This window comes from Cebus imitator, unplaced genomic scaffold, assembly GCF_001604975.1.
Source record: "Cebus imitator isolate Cc_AM_T3 unplaced genomic scaffold, Cebus_imitator-1.0 Scaffold67, whole genome shotgun sequence".
Lineage (NCBI taxonomy): Eukaryota > Metazoa > Chordata > Mammalia > Primates > Cebidae > Cebus > Cebus imitator.
In genome coordinates, this window is record NW_016107382.1 from 5,080,946 (window position 1) to 5,103,592 (window position 22,647).

Here is a 22,647-nt window from a genome sequence, read left to right on the forward strand (position 1 = left end):
TCATTTGTTAGAAAAAGGGCGTGAAAGAGTGTAAGTCTCATGAAGGCAGGGACTGTGTCTGTGTTTGTTCCTCATTGTATCCCGGCACTGTTCCTGATATATAGTAGCCACTCAAAAATATTTATTGAATGTATTTACTTATGGCAGAAAGCTCACTGCAAAAAAGAAAGCTCTGAGAAGGGCAAATAAGGCTAAGGCATTAGCCCAGATGAGAAACAATAAAGGCTTGAAGTAAAGAAACAATATCAAGTGTACACCAATTGGAATATGTTAAAGAGGTGTTAATATTGCAGAATGTAGTGATTGGACATGAGCCCCAGGTTTCTGTTGTGGAGACCAGGTAGATGGTATTGCCATTCACTGGGATAGGAAATATTAAAAGAACAGGTTGTTAATGGTGGTTAAGTGAAGGTGCTAAGAGCTCCTTTTTCAGATATAGAGTTTGAGTGTTTATAGCTGCCTAGGAGGCAATTGTATCTGGAATTCAGAGAGAGACACCGGCACTGGTGATGTAGATCAGTAAAAAAATTAGGATATGGGTGAAGGTTTAAAGGCATGGGGGTGGATAAGATCATCCAAAAAGGGTAGGCAATTGGCCCTTGAACGACGTTGGTTTGAACTGCCGGTTCACTTACACATGGGTTTTTTTATGTATAAGTAAAAAATAGAAAATACAGTATTCAAGAGATGTGAAACCCACTTAATATGGAGGGCCTACATTTCCTATTCAAGGGTTTCTGCAGGGCCAACTGTGGGACTTAAGTAGGTGCAGATTCTGGTACAGGATGGAGAGTGGGTGGCTGTGGGGTGGTGGCTGCGGAGAGGAGTGAGGAGGATAGTTCTGCAAACAATCCCCCTACCCCATATCCACTGTGTAGACAGAAGAAGCTGGAGGATGGACCCCTGGGGCTAGTGAAAGAAGAGGAATCCCAAACAGAGAATGAGAATGAATGTCCAGAGATAGAAGAGAAGAAACCAGAGAGTGTGTTGTCAGTGAAGCTGAAATTTGTAGGGGCATCAGCATGGTTGTCCATGCTTTAATCATGCCTATCCAATGGAGTTTGCATAAAAGGCCCAGGAGGACAAGATTTGGGGAGCTTCCAATAGCTGAACACGTGGACGATCCTGGAGGGCGGTACTCTTTGGGGAGCTCTGCCTCCATACGTCACCCCCTTTATTTCTTCATCTGTATATTTTGTAATATCCTCTATAGTAAACCAGTAAACATGTTTCCCTGAATTCTATGAGCCACCCCAAGAAATTAATTGAACCCTAAGAAGTGGGTTATGGAAACCCCAACTTAAATCTGGTCAAAGTTCTGGATGCCTGGGCTTGTGACTGGTGGCTGAAGTAGGGGACAGTTTTCATGATTGAGTCCTCTATGTGGGATCTGACGCTGTCTGCAGGCATCTGGCTCAGATAAAGCCAGAATCGAATTGGCCCAGCTGGTATCTGCTGCAGAATGGATTCCTTGTTTGCTGGTGGGGAGAAATCTTACATGTTTGGGGTCATGGAAGTCTTCTGTGTTGATTGTTGTGGGAGCAGAGGAAAAACATGGTTTGAGTTTTCCTGAATACCACCCCTTGGGTCACCTTGAAGGAACAGATAACAGATGCTATTGGCTGTATCTACGTGCACACTGAATTGTCCTCCTGAAAGCTGAGGACTGTTGAACACATTTCACATGCTGGGGGCTACCCAGAGAGTAGATTATGATTAGGCTTCTTGTTTTCTGAGTAGAGCAGTGCTATTGGAAATAATGAGAATTCTACTAAGCTGGAGGCTTTGGACTAGCAGGTGAATCATGGTAAAAGATCTGCCTTTCTTTAGTGATTCTCATTGTCTCAAAATGTATTAAGATTAGTAAGTAAGTTAACTCTTTTCAGGAGCTAATAAGATTTTTAAAAGGTTACGTGTTCTGAGCCTCCAATTATTTGTTTTATAGCTGTGACCCTTAAGAGAAGGTTTGAAAAATTGAACAATATTTTGGGAATAGGCCTTGAGAGAGACACATAGTATTCTGGATCTGGATCCGATTTTCCTTCCTTCTTTTGATTCAAATTGGTTGTATTCCCAACCACACCTACCACTTTGGGACCATCTCCTTTGTTGTGTGAACTTCATGGAACTGGAAATCCTACTTGTATGCCAGACTTCATTAATCCCAAAAGAACTTTCATAGGTGTTCACTGGTTTTTCTCTGATTCTTGACTCAGATATTAAATGATTGGCTTAGATTTTTACCTTTCTCCATCTCTGGGATTAAATCCTGGCCCCTTTTTTTATATAATGTGTTATCTTGGGAAAATTATTTGACTTCTATGGATGTCAGTTTTCTTATTTATAAAATGGTGATAATAATAGATGCTACCTCTTGGGTTAGTGTGGAGATTTAAACAATATATTCTGTATTAGTCGGAGATCTCCAGAGAAAGAGAACCAATAGGATATAGGTAGCTATAAGAGGGAATTTATTAAGGGAATTGGATCACGTGATTATAGAGGCTGAGAATTCCTGATATGCTGTCTGCAAGCAGGAGAACCAGAGAAGCTGGTAGTATAATTCTGTCTGAGTCCAAAGGCCTGGGAACAGGGGAGCCGATAGTGTAACTCTCAGTCCAAGACTGAAGTCCTGAGAGCCTGGAGTTCTGATGTCTGAGGGCAGGACAAGTTGGCTATCCCCACCCCAGGAGAGAATTCATTCACTTTCCCCCTGGCTTTTTATTCAGCAAATGTGGGTGGTCATCCTCCAGTCGGTTGACAGCCTAGATGGAAGTCTACTGATTACTAAGTCTACTGATTCGAATGCTTATCTCTTTCAGAAACACCCTCGCAGACACACCCCAGGAATAATATTCTGCTCACTACCTGGGTATTCCCAACCCAGTCAAGTTGACACTAAAATTAATAGATTCCACATCGTTAGTGCAGCGTTTGGCGAACAGCAAATGTTCAGTAGATGTTAGCTCTAATTTTTATTTTGTTATCTTACACCTCAAATTCTTTCAGGTTGTCTTTGTAAGTATATGACATCCATATTTATTGACTCACTAACAATAGAGTATTTACCTAACTGTGAATCATGTTTTATTTCCTATAGGCGGCTATTTTATATTTGAAAGTGGAAACAGGAAAATCATGCTTTTTTTTGAGACAGAGTCTCGTTTTGTTGCCAGGCTGGAGTGTAGTGGCATGATCTTGGCTCACTGCAACCTCCCTCCACCTCCTGGATTCAAGCAATTTCCCTGCCACAGCCTCCCAAGTAGCACACCACCATGCCCAGCTGGTTTTTTATATTTTAGTAGAGGCAGGGTTTCATCATATTGGCCAGAATGGTCTCGATCTCCTGATCCTGTGATCCACCTGCCTCTGCCTCCCAAAGTGCTGGGATTACAGGTGTGAGCCACCAAGCCCGGTGGAAAATCATGTTTTTTATAGTCTGCCTGAGTAATCTGACTTCAACTGAGTGCATGTATTTAATGAGGATAAGGTGATGGAAGAAATATTTGGGCTATAAACCTCAATTCCCAAATCCTATTTCTCAACTTTGAACAGTGCAGGAAATCAGTCACTGCATTGCTGATACTGATGACCTCTTTGGTCCTGACTCATCTGAGATGATGCCATACAGAAACCATGGCTCTGGCAAATGGACTTCATAGTGTACAAATTGGGATATTCTGAGCACTAATCTCCCTAATAAGGACAATTCCTGGTTGCAAATTATTTAGTCTATGTACAATTTGGGAACTTGGAAATGTTTAGATATTCAGCGGTTTCATAAGCCAGACTATTCATGTTCAGAGAATTTCTGCTGAATCCTCTGATTTGGTTCCGATTATATACAAGCTTAGGTGATTCTTTTGTGGAAGGTATTGAACAGCAAGGCAATGAATCATATGACTTTGTGAACTCTGCCTTAGGTTATTCAGTCATTCATCAAACATTCACTAAACAGCTACTGTATGTCAGCCCTTGGGCTCAGTACTGAGGACATACACAAATGAATGTGCTACTATGTCTGTTCTCTGGGGCCTCAAAGGTGGACAGCACATTTGTAGGAAATATTATGTGGAAAAGCAGGGAAGAATTATCCATCCATTCATTCAACAAGTATTTATGAAACATTTATGTGAGCCAGGCATAGTTAGGTATAGGGGATTGGGCAATAGACAATGCAGATGCTCCCTGTCCTCCCAGACCTGTTATAACTCATGAGAGAAATAAACAATTAAACATAAATTTATATTACCTTGGGATAAATGCAAGATAAGGGAGCCATTTATAGTATATTGTGATATATGCAACATAGTGATAAAGGCCAAATGCCCAATTTAGAAGTAATTTCTCTCTCTGCCTCACCTGAGACTGGAAAGATCTGAAGCTTTGAGCAGAACAGTTCCATTCGAAAATGGTCATTTAAGAGGAGTATATCTTTAGACATTTCCTTGGTTACGTAGGTTTGTACAAATGCAATTAGGAGTATAGATTGGAACAATAATAGAAATACAGTTGATGACTTAAATGGAGGAAATCCTGTGTATTATGCATTGGACTTTGAGTAATTATAGACATAAAAAACTGAGTTCTTTACAATGAGCTTATTAGCAGTGACAACAGGAAACAGCCATAAAAGACCTTCATGGATGAAAATTATAAAAGAAGATGCAGATTTGGACTCAGACAAGGACAGAGTTTCTCTCCTAAGTGGTCCTGGCTAAGGGCTTTACCAATGTTCTAGAGAGGAGGGCATTTAAACTTGTGATTATTTATATTTTGCCATATATATTTCTGCTCACAATAACTCTAAGTTAAGATGCATGGATTCAATTCATTTATCATAGGAGACTGTATTTCCTTATATGTTATTTCATTTTTCTCATCAGGTCCTGCGTTAAAAAAGAGTTTTCTCCTCCTGTTGGGAAGTTCCTGAATCAAATAGACCAAACCAACACTACTGTCCTAGTACCCTAAGCAGGTAGCTAGGTGAAAAGCCCTCACTAATTTTTGGTACAAGGCCCCAAACACTGAATATGCCTACAAAGTCAGAAGTTCTCAAGTCTACTCGGATATCAGAAACCCCCAAGGAGCTTTGAAAAATAGAGATAACCAGTCCCATCCTGCAAAATTGTGATATAATAGGTCTGGGGGAACTAGCTGGGAATATATATATCAATTATATATACACATATATAATATATAATTTATATATTATATTTATATAAATATATATAATTTATATAAATATATGTGTATATATACACATATATAATATATAATTTATATAAATATAAAGAAATAATTTATATAAATATGTGTATATATATACACATACATAATATATAATTTATATAAATATACAAATCAATTTATATAAATATACAATTTATATATTATGTATGTGTATATATATACACACATATATTTATATAAATTGTATATTTATATTTATATAAGTTATATATTATATATGTGTATATATATAATCATGATATATATATTCCCAGCTAGTTCCCCCAGACCTATTATATCACAATTTTGCAGGATGGGACTGGTTATCTCCATTTTTAAAATTATATATTATATATGTGTGTATATATCATATATGTATATATACGTAATATGTGATCTTAGCTCACTGCAACCTCTGCCTCCTGGGTTCAAGTAATTCTTCTGCTTCAGCCTCCTGAGTAGCTGGGATTACAGGTGTGCACTACCACACCCAGCTAATTTTTGTATTTTTAGTAGAGACGGGGTTCCATCATGTTGGTCAGGCTGGTCTCGAACTCCTGACCTCATGATCTGCCTGCCTCAGCCTCCCAAAGTGCTGGGATGACAGGCGTGAGCCGCAGCACCCAGCCAAGGGAATATGTTTTTAAAAAGACTTCTCAGGTAATTCTGATGTACCTAATCTGCATGGATTGCTGTTTCAGAACCTCTGTACTAGGTTAACGGTATGATTTTTATTTATTCCCACTTTTAGATGGGTCACTCATATTCAAACTTAAAAATATAGTTTTTATCAATGGCAATTAAAAATTCTTATTCCCTTTCTTTGTCCCACCCTCTTTTTATTCATCTCTTCCACATTTTTCACAGAATTCTAAAATACATTGTGATCACCTTATCCAAACGATGTTTTGAGATAAGAGGGGATAAATAGCTATCATTTAGATAAATTATTCTACTTATTATTTTTTGAGATGGAGTCTTGCTCTGTCACTCAGGCTGGAGTGCAGTGGTGTGATCTTGGCTCACAGCAACCTCTGCCTCCTGGGTTCAAACGATTCTCCTGCCTCAGCCTCCCTAGTAGCTGGGATTACAGGCATGCGCCATCTTGCCCGACTAATTATTTTTTGCATTTTTAGTAGAGATGGGGTTTCTCCATTTTGACCAGTCTGGTCTTGAACTCCTCAGGTGATTCATGTACCTCTGCCTCCCAAAGTGCTGGGATTACACGTGTGAGCCACAGCGCCCAGCCAATCACGTTTCTATTTAGCCCAATACGTTTTCCTAGAAGAGTCTTGGTATGAGCTAACAATTCACAAATAGGGCAGCTTTACAATGAACTGCATGGCTGCGAGAGATGTAGGGCAGAGCAGCTGATCATCTGCTGAGATCCACGCATTGCCCAGCTGGCTTTTTCAGACCTTTCCTTCTTGCCTGTAGTATGCTGTTTCGGGGTGCTACACCCTGACCCATGACTCACGACTTGGCTTTTTGACCAGGCAACGTTCTCATTGTGGCCTCTTGGCTTGGCATTTGGTTATGGCTTTCCTTCTAGGGCAGGGCACCCTCTAGGCCACACTCTGCCAACTTGGATTTAGCCTATCAGCCTCTTTGTCCCTTTCCTGGCTTCCTCATACTTCAGCTCCCTCCCTAGGCAATGGCCTTGTGGAGTCACAGTACCCAACAAACTCTTTTCCAGTATTTAAACGGCTTGATAGCCAAATAATTTCTTCTTTATTTTCAGCTGGGATCTCCTATGGATCAGCTGAGATTACATCTGTCCTAATGTAAACCATTATCTCTGTCTGGTCCAGTATCCTCATAGGGCCAATTTTTCATTCCTTTAATCTTTCCTCTCACTTGTCTGTAACTTTTACTCTATTATTGAATTAATAAGTATAAAATACTTTGAACAGTACCTGACATAAACATTTGCAGGTGATATTATTTTCTTCACATCCTTTTAATAGTATTTTAATAATCTACTTCTGCATTAATGCTTTTTTTAAACACTTTGATTCAGTTTCAGATTAGACATTTGTGGGTATTTGCTGTGTACACGGTACAGTGCTAGTTAGTTCATGAATAGCATAGCATTTAATTCCCGTGACTATTTGAGCTAGTATTACACACAGGTACATATACTTTTTGGAAACAGATGAAGGTATAAGGCTCCCTTGCTCATGGTCATGTAGACAGCAACTGTGGACCCAGGATTGAAACCTGATTCCTTTGACGCCATGTCCCCAGTTTTTCAGTAGACCTTGGTGTCTCTTTTCTGCAAAGGATTGTTTAGAAAGGGTTGCTATTTACAGATTATAAGTAAAGGGACTAGTGCTATGGTTTTCAGACTTTTAAAAATATCATAAAAACCTGGCCAGGCCCAGTAGCTCATGCCTGTAATCCCAGCACTTTGGGAGGCCGAGGTGGGTGAATCATCTGAGGTCGGGAGTTCAAGACCAGCCTGGCCAACGTGGGAAAACCCCATCTCTACTAAAAAAATACAAAAATTAGCTAGGCATGGTGGTGGGCGCCTATAATTTTAGCTACTCGGGAGGCTGAGGCAGGAGAATTGCTTGAACCTGGGAGGTGGAAGTTACAGCGAGCTGAGATCACGCCACTGCACTCCAGCCTGGGTGACAGAGCGGGTCTCCATCTCTCTCTCTCTCTCTCTCTCTCTCTATATATATATATATATATATATATATATATATAATAAAACCTGTTATTTAAATGAAATCTTGTGAAGAAGCCAAAATGTAAACCAGCTAATACAAAGCTGCTTAAAGCAGGTCGAGGGTGTCTGCAATCATCTCTGTTACCTCCCTACTTCCCCGCCTACAGCCCCTCGAGGCCTGCTGAGGAACACAGTTCCACAGCCCTGAATTAGTATAATCATGAATACATATCCATTTAATTCAAATGGTTCTAAAAGGGCATGCTGTGAGAGACCACCACCCTTGCCTGGTCAGCCGGCACCAAATTCCTCTCTGGAAGCAATGGGACAGTGCTTCTGCATTCTTGTTTGTTATGTGTCTATAAGCAGATGCGTATAGGTATCCCTTTTTAAAGAAACTTTTTTTGGTGAACAAATTGATTTAATTTGCATTTATGATCTTATTCACTTTCCTAAACATTCTTTGGAATCCCGAAGATCAAACCAACATTTTGCTAAGGTGCTTTGAAAGGCGGTGCCTGTGCATTGGGTGACCAGCCAGCACAGTTTGTCTTGGACCAAAGGGTTACTTGGGACACTGGATTTTCACTGCTAAAACTGTGTCAGCCCCAAGAAAACTGGGTTGATCACAAAGCCCTGAGGTCACAAAAATTGGCCTTTAAGGACCGCTAACCAGGGTCCCACAAAACCACTGCTCCCATGACCTGGGCCACTTGGTTCCTGGTCTTGTTGATCAGGTTAATTGCAGGTCGTTTTGAGTCTAGTTAACACTGTTCCTTTATTCCTGGCCCTGAACTTGAAAATTAATATCAAAGGTAAGCCATTTCAAAGAGATTAAAAACAACTTTTGGTTTTTAAGGCATAGTTAGGATATGGGCACTAGCTTCCTATTTTTCCCTCCCTTTTTTTTTTTTTTTGAGACAGAGTCTTACTCTACAACCTGTGCCTCCTTGGGCTCAAGCAATCCTCCCGCCTCAGCCTCCCTAGTAGCTATGACTACAGGCATGTACCATCACGCCTGTATAATTTTTGTATTTTTTTGCAGAGATGGGGTTTTGCCATGTTAACCAGTCTGGTCTCAAACTCCTGAGCTCAAGCAATCCACCCACCTTGGCCTCCCAAAGTGCTAGGTCTTATTATTAAGATATTTTTAAGGCAAACTAATAAATAAAGATATGTTAAGGTTACCTGTAGAGAAGTTTTTTTTTATTTTCTATGGATTTCATTTATCCTTTATCATTTTTTAGTATTGGGCTAAATACTAAATAAATGAGAGTTAACCGCTACCCCCCCCCAAAAAAAACCCAGAAAACAAAAACCCTTTCTTAGTTGCAGAATACAGTAAGCTATACTGTCTGGCAGTGTAATTACAGGGAAGAAACAGGCCAGGCACAGCGGCTCATGCCTGTAATCCCAACACTTTGGGAGGCTGAGCGGGGAGGATAGCTTGAGGCCAGGAGTTTCACACCAGCCTGGGCAACATAGCAGGACCTTGTCTTTACAAAACAAAGATAAAAAGTAGCCGGATATGGTGGTATGCACCTGTAGTCCCAGCTGCTTGAGAGGCTGTGGGAGGATCAATTAAGTGCAGGAATGGGAGCCTGCAGTGAGCTATGATCCTGCCACTGAATCCTAGCCTGTGTAACTGAATGAGATTCAGTCTCCAGAAAAAAAAAAAAAAGAGAGAGAGGAAAGAAAAAGCAAAGGCTTTGAGCTACGTACAGACTGTAAGACATCGGAAAGGTCCCTTAAACTCTCAGAGCCCAAGTTTTCTCATTGGCTCAATGGAGGTAATTACACCTACCTAACAGGATTAGCATGAAATGTCAAAGTGCTCAGAAAATTTCATTTGCTCCATAAATGTTCGTTTTCTTTTCTTCCTGGAATGGTCAGAGTTCTGTTTAATCAAATATTCTCATAATAGAAAGTTAGCAATAAAGTATGTTTACCATTAAAAATGAACCAAATAACATGCAGGCATAAAGGAACTTTCTGGATGATAGAAATAGTCTATATTGTGATCTGGATGGTGGTAACATGGGTGTTTACATATGTAAATATTCATCCAACTGTGTACTTAATAGTTATATATCTTACTGTAGGAAAGTTATTCTTCACCTAAGAAAAGTACTGCGAACATAAAAGTCTTCTAAAATTGATTTATATGATTTTTTTTAAGGGTGGAGTGGACACATGGATATCTATTGCTATTCTATTGCTGTACTTTTACTAGGGCAGAAATACCATTTATTAGAGTGTTTAGTGATTACAATGTTAGCTAAGCCTGATATTATGATTCATACTACCATATATGTATGTGTGTGTATATATATGTAAATGTTTGCAGAATGATGGGCTTGGCTGTGTTCTGGGTGCAGTGGGGAGAAATGACACTCACTCCAGGTCTAAAATCAGTGGAAAAATTGTGCTTTTCTTTGGTTTTGCTATCTGGCTTTCCAGGGAGCCTCAGCTAACCAAACTTTGTGATAGCATCTTTATTATCTAATATTTGAATTTGAGAAAAGGAGCCAAAGTCCATACTCCATGGAGCAACGACCTCATAAATGACTTTAGAAAATGGATTTGGAAAAAGTCTTTGGGCACTGGGCCTACACAGAACTCACTCAGAGACCTCTGGTGATATCATTTAGCACAAAGCAATCGGCTTGAAAGAGAGAAAAACACTGGGATTTTGAAACTAATTTTTACATCGTGCCATTTATTACAGTCTGTCTCACTCTCTTTTTCTGGCACCTGTGTTTCATCCTGTGTTTAGGGAAATAATGTTATCACCCATTTCCAGAAATGGTTTGGATAACAACTTCTTGGAAACTCTTCCCACGCATTTGTATTTTGGTAGCTCTCCGTTATTTCTTATTGAGACAGACTGGCCACAGGGGCACTGGGAGACTCTCAGGCTGTGGAATGGACCAGCGTCCTACTTTCACATGCTCAGGACACACGCAGGGTCATCTAAGAAGAGCAGGGAGCAGTCAGAATGCGGGAGGGAATCTCTGGCCCAACTGTGGGAAAACATAGCTATTACCACCACCACCACCACCACCACCTCTGCTACCACCAATTCCTCATGGGGTGAGGAGATTCAAGGAGATTCACCAACATTTCATGAGATACAAGGTCAAAGTCCCTGGCTGATGTTAGCAGGTTATCTCAGAATGGTAGCTGGGCAGGAAGTCCAGAGAGCAAACATACTTCTTAGAGATACCTTCAGGAAAGTGGCCGTTCCCCTAGAGCAAAACATATCTCTTCGTCTCATATTTTCTTGGCAATACCTTCAGGGGTGTCCACTCAAGAAAATATGAGACCGAGAGATATGTTCCAGCCAACAGAAGGAGATTGATTATTCCTATGGCAGAAAGTTTGCCAATGACTTAGTGATGACTGAAAAATTAAGCAAGGGGGAAAAATGATTAATTCTAAGAAAAACAAAGAAGTTTATAAGAAAAGAAAGATAGTAACAAAACTATGTGATGCAGCTGTGAATACAGTCATATAATCATAATAATGTAATACTGAATATTGACTTAACCCAAAAAATTATTTTGGGAGGATGAATGAAAAACTGAGTTGTATGCTTGTGTATGTATGTGTGTTGAATGATAAGAAAGCGAATTCCTCATTTTTGGTAGTAGACAGTCAATACATAACATCTAAATTGAAAAATCAAGAACCAGCAGTATCAGCATAATATTGAGAAATATGGGGGTAAGAAAGAGTATCGAAAGTAATTGCCCTCAGGATATAGGGATAGAATGTAACTGTGATCATTGAAATTAAGTTAAAAATTAACCCAAGTTTATCCTAAGTCATTTTAGCTAATCCAGTCATTAAAATTAAAGCCTTTCCTAAAGATATTAGAGTAAGCAAAAAAGTGGTTTTTGTTGGTTAGTCAGCCAACAGGTAGAAATTTTCATTGAGAGTGGAAAACAGAACCCAGGGTTCTTATATCAATAATTATGAAAGCCGTTAGTGCACAGGCTCTCAAAAGGGACTCGGGTAAGAACAGGAAGGGCTGGAAAGAGACTTCAGCGGCACTTTCCTTTCTTTCTGCAGGCTGTTGAAACTTTGAATCTGCGAAAAAGTGCTTGGCTGGCTTGAGAATATTAGTCACCGTGCAAAATAGTGGCCAAAACATTTTGTCTGTGGTTTGGTTCATCAGTTGCTTCCATTAAAGTATAGTCAGGCCTTCCCCATTATAGAGTTTTCAGTAGTGGATTATAACTACTTCCACACATTTTCCTAAATTCCAGGTTGTTGTAGTGATATCCCTGACTATGCCTTTGGACAATGCAGATTCATTCTTGTCCTATTCTACAATTTCCTCTTATCACAGGGCTAGTAACCTGGGGACTACATTTTCAGAATTCCTTGCCAATAGTGATCCCCTGCAGATTCTATCACTAGAAGGCACTTGTGAGAGATCTGGACCCAGAAGAGAAGAGTGATACACATTTTTCCTCCAGCGGTAGAGGGTAGATATAAAGACTTTATGGGATGTGAGGTGTTGTAGCAATCTCTAGATAATCCCCTGGAAATCATTTGCTGTGGTGTGGCAGGCAGCTGGAATCACTAGTGGTAGTGATTTGTGATTCATTAGGCTTCTTGATTCTCAGAAATCAGTGGCAAACTTGAGAGCTAGTGATGGTTTTCCTGAAACCTCAGATGCATAAAGACCTAGGTTTGAATCTTGACTCATATTAATTATGCAACTCTGAGGTAGGCATTTTATTCTTTATTAATGTTTTCAACTGTGCAATAAGGCTAACACCATTTATCTTACAGGTTATGAGGAAAAAATATAATACATGTAAAAATGCCCAGTGAAAGACCTGTTCTCACAGCAGGCATTCAACGAATGGTAGCTATTGTTTTTATTTTTATCCTCTCTTTGGCCCCTGCCACTGTTGTTATTTATGCTGTAGCTGCTGTGCAATTGCTAGGCAGGAAGCCCATGTGCAGGGTGCTGGACTGAACTGCTGGGATTCCTCTCCCACTCCTTCCACAGGCTTTTCCTTTAACAGAGGGGAAATGCCCACAACCTCCCTTCTCCCTACCTCAGAGCAGAAGCCTGAGTCTGCCAGACACCCAGACTTGTCTGGCCATAGAAAAGCAGGACTAATCAAATCAGCTGTGACCTTGGCACATGTGTTTTGGTTTTCTCCTGTTTTTCTTAGTTTGCTTCTTTTAATAACCCAGGAATAAGGGATAACCTTTTCCTCCAGGAAGCAAGATAATATTTGATTGAGATCTCTGGTTCTGCTTTTTTAAGGGGGCCAGTCACCCCTTTCTACTTCCTGAGGTTTCCATGCTTGAGCGGGTTCATTCTTAGACCTCCGGGGGCCTTCTCAACAAACCTCATTGCAAGGCAAAACCCCATCTAGGCAAAGTTGTAGAATTGGGGTATTTTGGGGCTTGAATATTTCTTTCCTAGCCCCCTTTTATATGAGAAACACAAATGTTCCCACTGATAAGCCCTATAAGTGGTTTTTCCCCTCATTGATTTAAAAAATTGTACCCTGTATCTATATAGCACATGATCAAGCACTTTAAAATATATAATTAATTAAAGTGTTTACTGAAACTGACACGCAGGCAAAATAAGTGCAAATTTATTTTGCTTGTAGATCAGGGAGGTAGCGAGTGCAGACATGGAGGTTGCCACACTTAGTGTGCAGTTTCTCCTTTCTTCTTGCTTAAACTACATGTTCCTAGTAGAAATTTATGGTCTCTCCCTGTCAAAGAAGATGGGATAACAAGGATGGAGAAAAAAAAATGAACGTATAAAGCTGTCATATCACTGCTCGATTCCATTTCTCTGCTATTTCTAGTTTCTCTCCCTTTACTGAATTTCTAAGAGGCTCACACAGGAACTAGGGAAAGGTAAGTTGCTGTGGGAGGAAAGTATCCTGAGTGTCCAGGTCTCTTCTCTGTCCTTCGTCAGAGACCCTAAAACTAGGATAATGGCGTGTGATGCTGTAATAAACAGAATCTGCTTTCTTTCCTACACATACACCTGGGTTTGAATTCTGGCTCTGCCATTACTAGCTGTGTGGTTTTGGGCAAGTTTCTTAACCTCTCTGTGTCTCAGTGCTCTTGCTTTTATTTTTCATTTTTTGCAAAAAAAGAACGTTTCATGCTCTTGCTTTTAAAATGTAAATGATAATAGTACCTACCTCATAGCGTTGTTGTGAGGATTAATTAAAATGAGGCAAGCAGACTTAACACTGACAGTGGCGTGTAAGTTATTACGTTTATATTCTACTCAGATGAGCCAAGCAGCTCCACCAGAATCTTAATTTCCTGTACTTGTTTCTCAAAATCTCCCCTTAATTTGCCTGAGATGTCAAAGGCGGGTTCTTTGGCTGGGTCATATGAAAACCCTCCTCTGATTAGGGAGAGATGTGATCTTTATAGAAATCAGAGTCCCAGTGGCAGAGAGCACCCTGCAATTATTTGAGCTAGCTACTCACATCCTGGCAGCACCGTCTTTCTGGAAGAGAATCATGTGAGTCACAGAGGGAATGAGACCATCTTACTGTGTTACTGAACCGTGACCAATGGTTTGCCAATCATAAGAATGGTTCTCTGTCTTCGTTCAGTACAAGTTTTTACCTGCTTTATTATTCTTCTGACTCGGGCTTGTCTTTAATTCTTTCATTTGGAAAAATCTCTGACAAGAGGAGACATTAAGCTGCTCCCTTAGTTGGTATGAGGTTAATTCTACCAGACTTGGACTGTTTTGCTGTAATTGTGTGTGAGGCAGTGCCTATTGGCATTTTTGCATCTGTGCTTCAACAATTTTCAGATCTTCCTTGGGTTAACTTTCATCACCTTCTTTTACTAAAAGTACAGATGTTAGAATTCAAAAGAGCTCAGCCAGGTGTTTGTGGACCGAATCATTGCTTTTGGATGATCGAATCATTGTGTTTTGGAATTTTATGTTTCACCTAAAATTCTTCTGTTGGCTATTCACATATCCTTTTTCAACCTCCTTTTTCTTATATTTTAAATGGGAATAAGAAACACTCATCTAATTATCTTTGTCTCTATGGACTCATGTATTACTACTTCCCATCTTCTTACCCAGCCCTCTTCATGCAATACACATGTATCTGGATAAATGGAAATATTCTGTAGTCCTGTGATCATTTTAGGGTTGCTGTGGAGTTTATATCAGATCAAATATATGAAGACATTTATTACCATGTCTGGCATAGTATGGATATTCCTCAGATCCCTATATTTAAATTCCAAAGCCTGCTATAAGTTACAGAACACAGAAGCTTTAGAAGACTTGAGGCAAAGTCCCAGCCCTGTCACTTAATAGCTGTAATACATTTACTTCCCCAAACTTTAGTTTTTCATTGATAACATGATAAAAAAAATCTGCCCTGGGTTATTAGATCAAATGTGTGCAAAAGTACTTTCTAAACTGTAAAGGATAATACAGATGTAAGATGGTGTATAGGTACTTGTAATAATTACAGTAGCTTTCAGTTGGAAGTGACAATAAAAAATTAAATGATATTTCTTTAATTTGATTCAGCTTTACTCCATGGCTCCAGGACACTCATTTAAACATTAATAAAACAGGAGCACTCTAGACCTTGCTTTACAATCAAAGCAAATCACACACAAGCCCATATACACAGCCATGAGATGCACTCAGTTCTTCCAGACTTGTGCTGGGGAAAAGGTGAATGTGGCATCCCAGCAGGTAGGAGGATGAGCTGGTTTACTCCATTAGTGCCCCGGGGCCAAGTGCTGACAGTGAAAAGCTAAGAGAGGAGTCAAGGATGGCACCAGTTTCAGCCAGAGAGGAGAGGCTGGTTAAGTGCCTGTCCAGGCCGTCCTTCCCTGTTGCTTAACTTAAAAGAGGTTAATCACTCAAATTACTCAAATGTGTTCCCTGAGTCTCATCTCACTGCAGTGGGGGGAGTGGTTGGTAGATGGGAGGTCTGCTGCTGCTACTCCTCATTCTCTTCTTCCTCTAATCCAGGGAAATTGGAGAGAGAGTAGAAGGTAGTATGAATCATCTGTAAGAGATACTTACTTTCTCCAGGGCTTGCTTCCCTATGCACGGGGAGACAACTCCAATGTCATGAGCTCTGGAGAGAATAAGTGAATCACCATCCTCTCAGGCATTGCATTTATTTGGCTTCTTTTTCTCGCCATGATTTGGAGGCATGAGGTCACACAGGATTTCAGAGAGAGAGAGAAAAAAAAAGAAGAGAGAGAGAGAGAGAAAAAGGATACATAGTAGATAACATGGTATGCTAAGAAGGGTACACGACCAGGGAGGTTAGATGTCTTAGTGGTAAAATGAATCTCTGGAACCTGATGGTTTAGGCAAGGCTAAGCCTTGTGTGGTTCCAGATGAAACAGCTGAGTGTCATAGATTAGTGTAAGAAATTGGGTAACAAAAAGTTACCCTGATTAGCTGGACATGGTGGTGTACACCTGTAGTCCTAGCTACTTGGCAGGCTGAGGCAGGAGAATTGCTTGAACTTGGGAGGCAGAGATTGCAGTGAGCCAAGATAGCGCCAGTACACTCCAGCCCAGTGACAGCAAGACTCAGCCTCAAAAAAAAAAAAGTTACTCTGGATGTTAGCTGCAAAAAGGAGAGCAGAAGAAAAGCATCTGCTATGTTTCAGGCATTTTGAAGGTACTTTTTAAACGTGATTTTACTTAATCCTCATAGAGATATTATGAGGAAAGTCATAAGAGGAATTTCAAAGATTCAGAGAAGCCTAAAGCCAGTAGCTTAAATGGAGGACATTGGTTTAATCCTGAAGTCCCTTTCCATTCTTTCTTGTATAGAAAGTCAAGTTAAGGGATGTCACCAGTGGGTAGGACTTTTGCTTCCATAAATCAGAAGGACAGTTACATTATAGCTGCTTCAGCTGTGGTAAGAATTTTGCTATCCTTACCCGAAAGCACGGTGGCAGCACTGACACTCTGGCTCTCTGCCAGGTAGGTTGGTGTTGCCCCACTCCTTGTGATTTATTTTGACCAACAGAATATGCATGAAAATGACTTGTGTCCCTTCTAGAGAGAAGACTCTAAGGGCCAATGAAAGATTCACCATATTTTCTTCCATTGGCTACAGCAACCCTCTGGATGGTAAAGTTTCTGAGACTAATGAGAAGATATGGAGCAGAATCCCTGTTCATTTAGCCTAAGGAATAAAACTTAACTGCTAGAAACTGCTGAGATGTCCGGATTGTTTGTTACTGTAGCATAACCTAATCTGTCCTGACTGATACAAACAGAAAATGATGAATTTCCTACTATTTCTGATTTCAAAAGGTGTGTTCCCACACTGGAAAAAGGCTCATTGGAGTAAGAAAAAATGTAAAAACTCAACAAATCATCTCTTTTTTGTGTGTTTAAAACCAATGAGCAAAGTCTATTGAGTTTTAAATTGTGTGGATGTTTTAGGTGGGGGATAGTTTCTGAAAAGTAGGAGGTCAGTGACTATTAGTTTGCTTGGGCTGTCATAAAATGCCACTGACCAGGAGGCTTAAACAACAGAAATTTCTCTCCTCACAGTTCTGAAGGCTGGGTGGCTAAGATTAAGGTGTTGGCAGGGTTTCTTCTGAAGCCCCTCTCCTTGGCTTGTGATGGCTGTCTTTGCCCTGTGTCTTTCTATTGTCTTCTTATACGTCTGTGTCCGAATCATCTGCCCTTAGAAAAACACCAGTCATACTGAATTCGGACTCATTCTGATGACCTCATTTAACCTTAACTAGCTCTTTAAAGATGATATTTCAAAATACAGTAATATTTTGAGGTTCTGGAGGTTAGGACTTAAAGATATGAATTTTAAGGGAACACAATTTAGCCTATAACAACTACGGAACCATATCTACTACATAATACACACTCAAAGATTTTTGAACGTCTTTTGCCTCAGCCAAAATGTTTCCTATGTATTCTCCTCAGTCAGGAATCAACCCAAGGCTCTGGTGAGAGGGTCTGAACAGACCCTGTCACAGGGCAGCTGTGTTGTTTCAATCTTTACTGATCTCCTAACCATATGTCAAAATGAACCTGGATGGGGAAGACCACTGAAGGACCCTGTAATTGCAAGGAGGGCACTCCTAGTCCTGTTTTAATAGCTCAGAAAACTGGAGCTCAGAGATGTGAAGTGACATCGCCTAGATCACACAACCAATGCAGGTCAAAACTGGGAATTACGTCTGAGAATTTCAAGCACCTGGAATTGTGTTCCCATTAGGTTGGAGCTAATGAAGTTTAATAGAACTTAAGCTTTGAAGGAATGAGTGTGTACTAGTTCTCAGAGAAGACTTGCAGCATGCAATGAGAAGAGAAAAGAGGTTATTTCAGGTGAGTAGAGGGACATGAGCAAAGCAGAATCAGGAATAGTGAAAGGGGCTCCTTATTTTAAGTTACTGTCCACTCTCCAGTCTGTACAACAAAATACATTACTATTGACATTGAAGTTAGGTTGACAGTGCCCTCTAAATAATCCAGGAAATAATGATGCATCTTGGATGTGTCATCAATTTATTTACTGGCTCATTGGGAAAGACATTATAGTTATTTATCAGCTGCTTTATATTTGCAAAATGGTTTGCCATAATTTTGATTTCTCCCTAGCAAACCAGCTCAGGGTGGTCACTGCAAGCTGCTCAACTCACTAAGGAAGCATTTAAAGATATAAAGTCATTAAATTGGCCAAAACCCACCAAGAGCAAGAGCTAGGATTAAGAATTGGAAACTTCAGAGACTGTCTCTGTTTTGCCTCAGGGACCAGCTTTTTCCATAAACAGGCTTCTGGGAAGCAGAATGATTAGGGGATTCCATGAAGAACTTGGCATTTTCTATAACCATTTATTAAAAATGCAAGTCATCAGATTAGAAGAAAGGCATGCCAGGGAAGCAGAGAGACCCACACTCTGGGCCAGGGTTTTAGAGCAAGGGTCCTGGATAGGGTTCTGTGGAACACATTCGTATTGACGACCATGAAAGGATTCAGCGTCTTGAATGAGACAGCTGCTTGTACAGAGGCGTTTTTTATGAGCTGACAAGTTAGCCAGAAACAAAGCATGTTTGTAGGAAGTAAATTGTTGCCAGTTTTAATCTGAGCTTTTCATTCAGCTGTAGCTGGAGACAATTGAGTTTTTAATGTTCCGCGTGAAGTTCCTCGATTTGGATTTTGATCAGAATGAGGCCGGGGATTTGGTTTGGCTTTAGGTGTTCCATTTTCAAAATGTCACCAATATAAATGAAAAGAAAAGTGATGCTGGTTGTCTTCATTTCCTGCTGATCATAATTGTTCCAGGTGATAGGGTCTGGACAAACAAAGCTGCCTGGGTAAGGGTGTTTATGTTTCTAGCTCCAAGACTGATCTTAAAGAGGGTAGATAAACAGTTGACATGTTATGATGTGAAAATTATTTAAAGTCCACACTAAGATGAGAATTAAACTGAGATCCTCATTGGAGTCTTGAAGAGTTGGAGGAAGTTGCTTTGAGTCACATCAATGAGTGAAGAATTGCCTCTTTGAACGGGCTTCTTCTGGAGAGATGTTTCTCCTAAGAAAAATTCCCAGAGAGCTGAAAAAAATTTCCTTTAAAAACACTAAAAAAAAAAAAAAGTGTGGGGGCCGGCTGCAGTGGTTCACGCCTGTAATCCCAGAACTTTGGGAGGCCAAGGCGGGCAGATCGCGAGGTCAAGAGATTGAGACCATCTTGGCCAACATGATGAAACCCCATCTCTACTAAAATACAAAAAATTAGCTGGGTGTGGTAGCTTGTGCCTGTAATTCCAGCTACTCAAAAGGCTGAGGCAGGGGAAGAGCTTGAACCCAGGAGGTGGAGGTTGCAGTGAGCTGGGATTATGCCACTGTACTCCAGCCTGGTGATAGAGTGAGACTCTCTCAAAAAACAAAAAAAAAAGTGTGTCTGTTGAAAATTATTTAAAAATGCATTATATATTTTTCTGCCTTATTAGCAAGCATGTAGATCACACTATTCCCTGTTCTTGATGACTCAGGGTTGTCATTACCTTCACCAGCTCAAAAGTAGTGACACCTGAGGGCCCTGGCAATGTTGTCCTGCACCAGTTCACTGGAGGAACCTGCAGAGTCAGTGGATGATGGTTGGGTGCCACTGAGGATTTGTATTTTTATTGTGGACCATGAATGATATTCTTTCACCAGAACATTGAAATTAAGGTAGTGACTAAGCATGCCTAAATTTTGCTAAGGGAAAAATAACTAGATTTACTAAGCCAACTAATTTAACATTTCAACTAATTACCTAATTGATTGGGTTGGTTTGACCAGCAGTGCCTTCTCATAAGAGTTGTTCCTGAACCTCAGAGTTCCCTATGGCCTGAAGTTTTTCACTGTTTGTGTCTTCATGTTCTTGTAAGCGGGGACCTGAAAAACTACCTCTGGATTTGCATAATGTGTTATTGTACCACAACTCAATCCTGTACAACTCCAATTCTAAAAACTAGAATTTTGCTGCCTTTTAGACTGCATTCCTGGATGATCATTCATCTCTTTTAAAACTGTATTCAGACTTTAGGGATTCTTCTTTGGTGTCTCACCTTTGTACAGACGAACCTCCTTAGGGATTCTGTCTTAGCTTGCTAAACAGTCAGTAACCCCAGCGGCGAGTTATTCTCTGGTCATGTTGAGATCCAGACTACACCAACCAACACAGTCTTATCTGTGGTCTACCTGGCCTGAATTGTCTTACCACTTTCCTAAAGGAAACGGATATTATCTCTACCTGCAGTTTTAGGTGGGAAAAGATTGGTTTTGTGGCTGAATACCACTAGGAAGACTCTCTTCCCTAGGAAAAAAGTTAATCTGAATTTATGGTCTTCCCAGGTATCGTACTTTGAAATAGTCTTCTTTTAATCCTGAGGGATGTGTTAAAAAATAATATGCTTTTGACTTATTTCAAACTATTGCTTTCCCAATAGTGAATCCTTCTGAAATATTTAACCCTAGGATGTCTTGCCTACTGGTAGACTTTATGGTATCTATTTTGCGTTATTTTCTGATTCTTAGCTGTTGTATATTTAAATTTCCTGGATAAAAGATCCCTGGATAAGAGAAAAACCATTCTTCATGATTTTAATTGACTTTATTTGGTTGTTTGCTACAGATTTATTAAATCAAAAGTCCTAAATCTAAGGCTGAGTAGTGGCCCCCAAAGAAATCAGGCCCTAATTCCAGGAACCTGTAAGTTATACCTTACAAGGAAAGAGGGCCTTTGCCAATGTGATTAATTTAAAGATTTTGAGATGGGGAGATTTTCCTGGATCATCTAGGTGGACCCTAGGTGCAATTACAGGCATGCTTATGGGAGAGAGGCAGAGGGAGATCTGATGCAGACAAAAGAGGAGAAGGCAACATGACCAGAGAGGCCAAGTTTGAATGATGTGGCCAAAAGCCAAGGAATGCTGATAGCCACCAGAAGCTGGAGGAGGCAAGAAACAAATTCTCCCTTAGAGCTTCGCGAGGGAGTATACCCATGTTGACACCTTGATTTTGGCCCAATGATACTGATTTCAGAAATGAGAGAATACGTTCCTGTGTTTTAAGTCACCAAGTTTGTGACTTAAGAAGTCATTTGTTACAGCAGCCACAGGAAACTAACACAAAGGGCTTATGAACTGCTCTTAAATTCCATGTTTAAAGTAATCAATCATCTGCAATACATTCTTAAAATAAACCAAGTTCTGTGTTGTCTGTATGGAAGGCAGAGAAGAAATAAAGGACATGGTTCTTTCCCTCAATGGCTTTATGGCCTCACTGGGGAGACAAGGTTCATAAGACAAGGGCAGGTGCCACAAGGAAGGGTATCATTAAATGATGCATTACTTTTATAGGCTCATAAGAGCTGATGAAGTTCAGAGAAAAAGTTGATGAATCGATAATAAATAAGAAAGGTTTATTGGAAGAGAAGGGATGCAGAGTATTTCCAGGCAGAGACACAGAGGGTAAGCGTTCCTGCAGAGAATATGAGTGATGGCGAAGTAGAACTAAACCTGATATACATTAATAGGGCAGGGACCATGATTGATTGTGTCATTCACTATTGATCCCCTTCACCTAGTATAGTGTGTGGCACGTAGTATGGACTCTATAAATATTTAATGAATAGATGTTGTCTTTGTAGGACATCGCCATTCTAGCTGGCCTGCAGGAGCAGAGAACATACTTTAGGAATAATGGGGAATTAGTTTGGGTATATAGGGTAGGACCCATGAAAACCAGGAAGAAGAAAGTCAATATTTTAAAGCACCAACATACTAGAGGTAGATTATTCCTTTAGAGGGCTTGAAAGGCGTTTAAGGAACATACCTCCATGACTCACTCCCTTCCTTCCTTTTTTTGTCCACCAGATCTCCAGCCTTCCTATGAGACTGGGTTGGAAAATACACAAAATTAATTTGACAATCTATTTGTGCAATCTGAATTTGCCTTAGTTTCATCTGGAAAGTGGAGGTATTGATGGGCTTTCAGAATCCAGGACCAGCCATCAGCCCAAGAGTCATGCCCCTCATGTCATGGGCTTCTGAAATCCACAGACCGTCTGTGTTTCTCTTTTGCCTCTCCTCTCTTCACTGAGCCAAGCTGGACGACAAGAACTGGCAGCTTTACCAGGACAATTGGACACATTCTGGCTTTATTTTCTTGGCACACTGAAGACATTAACCAGCTTCCAAATGATA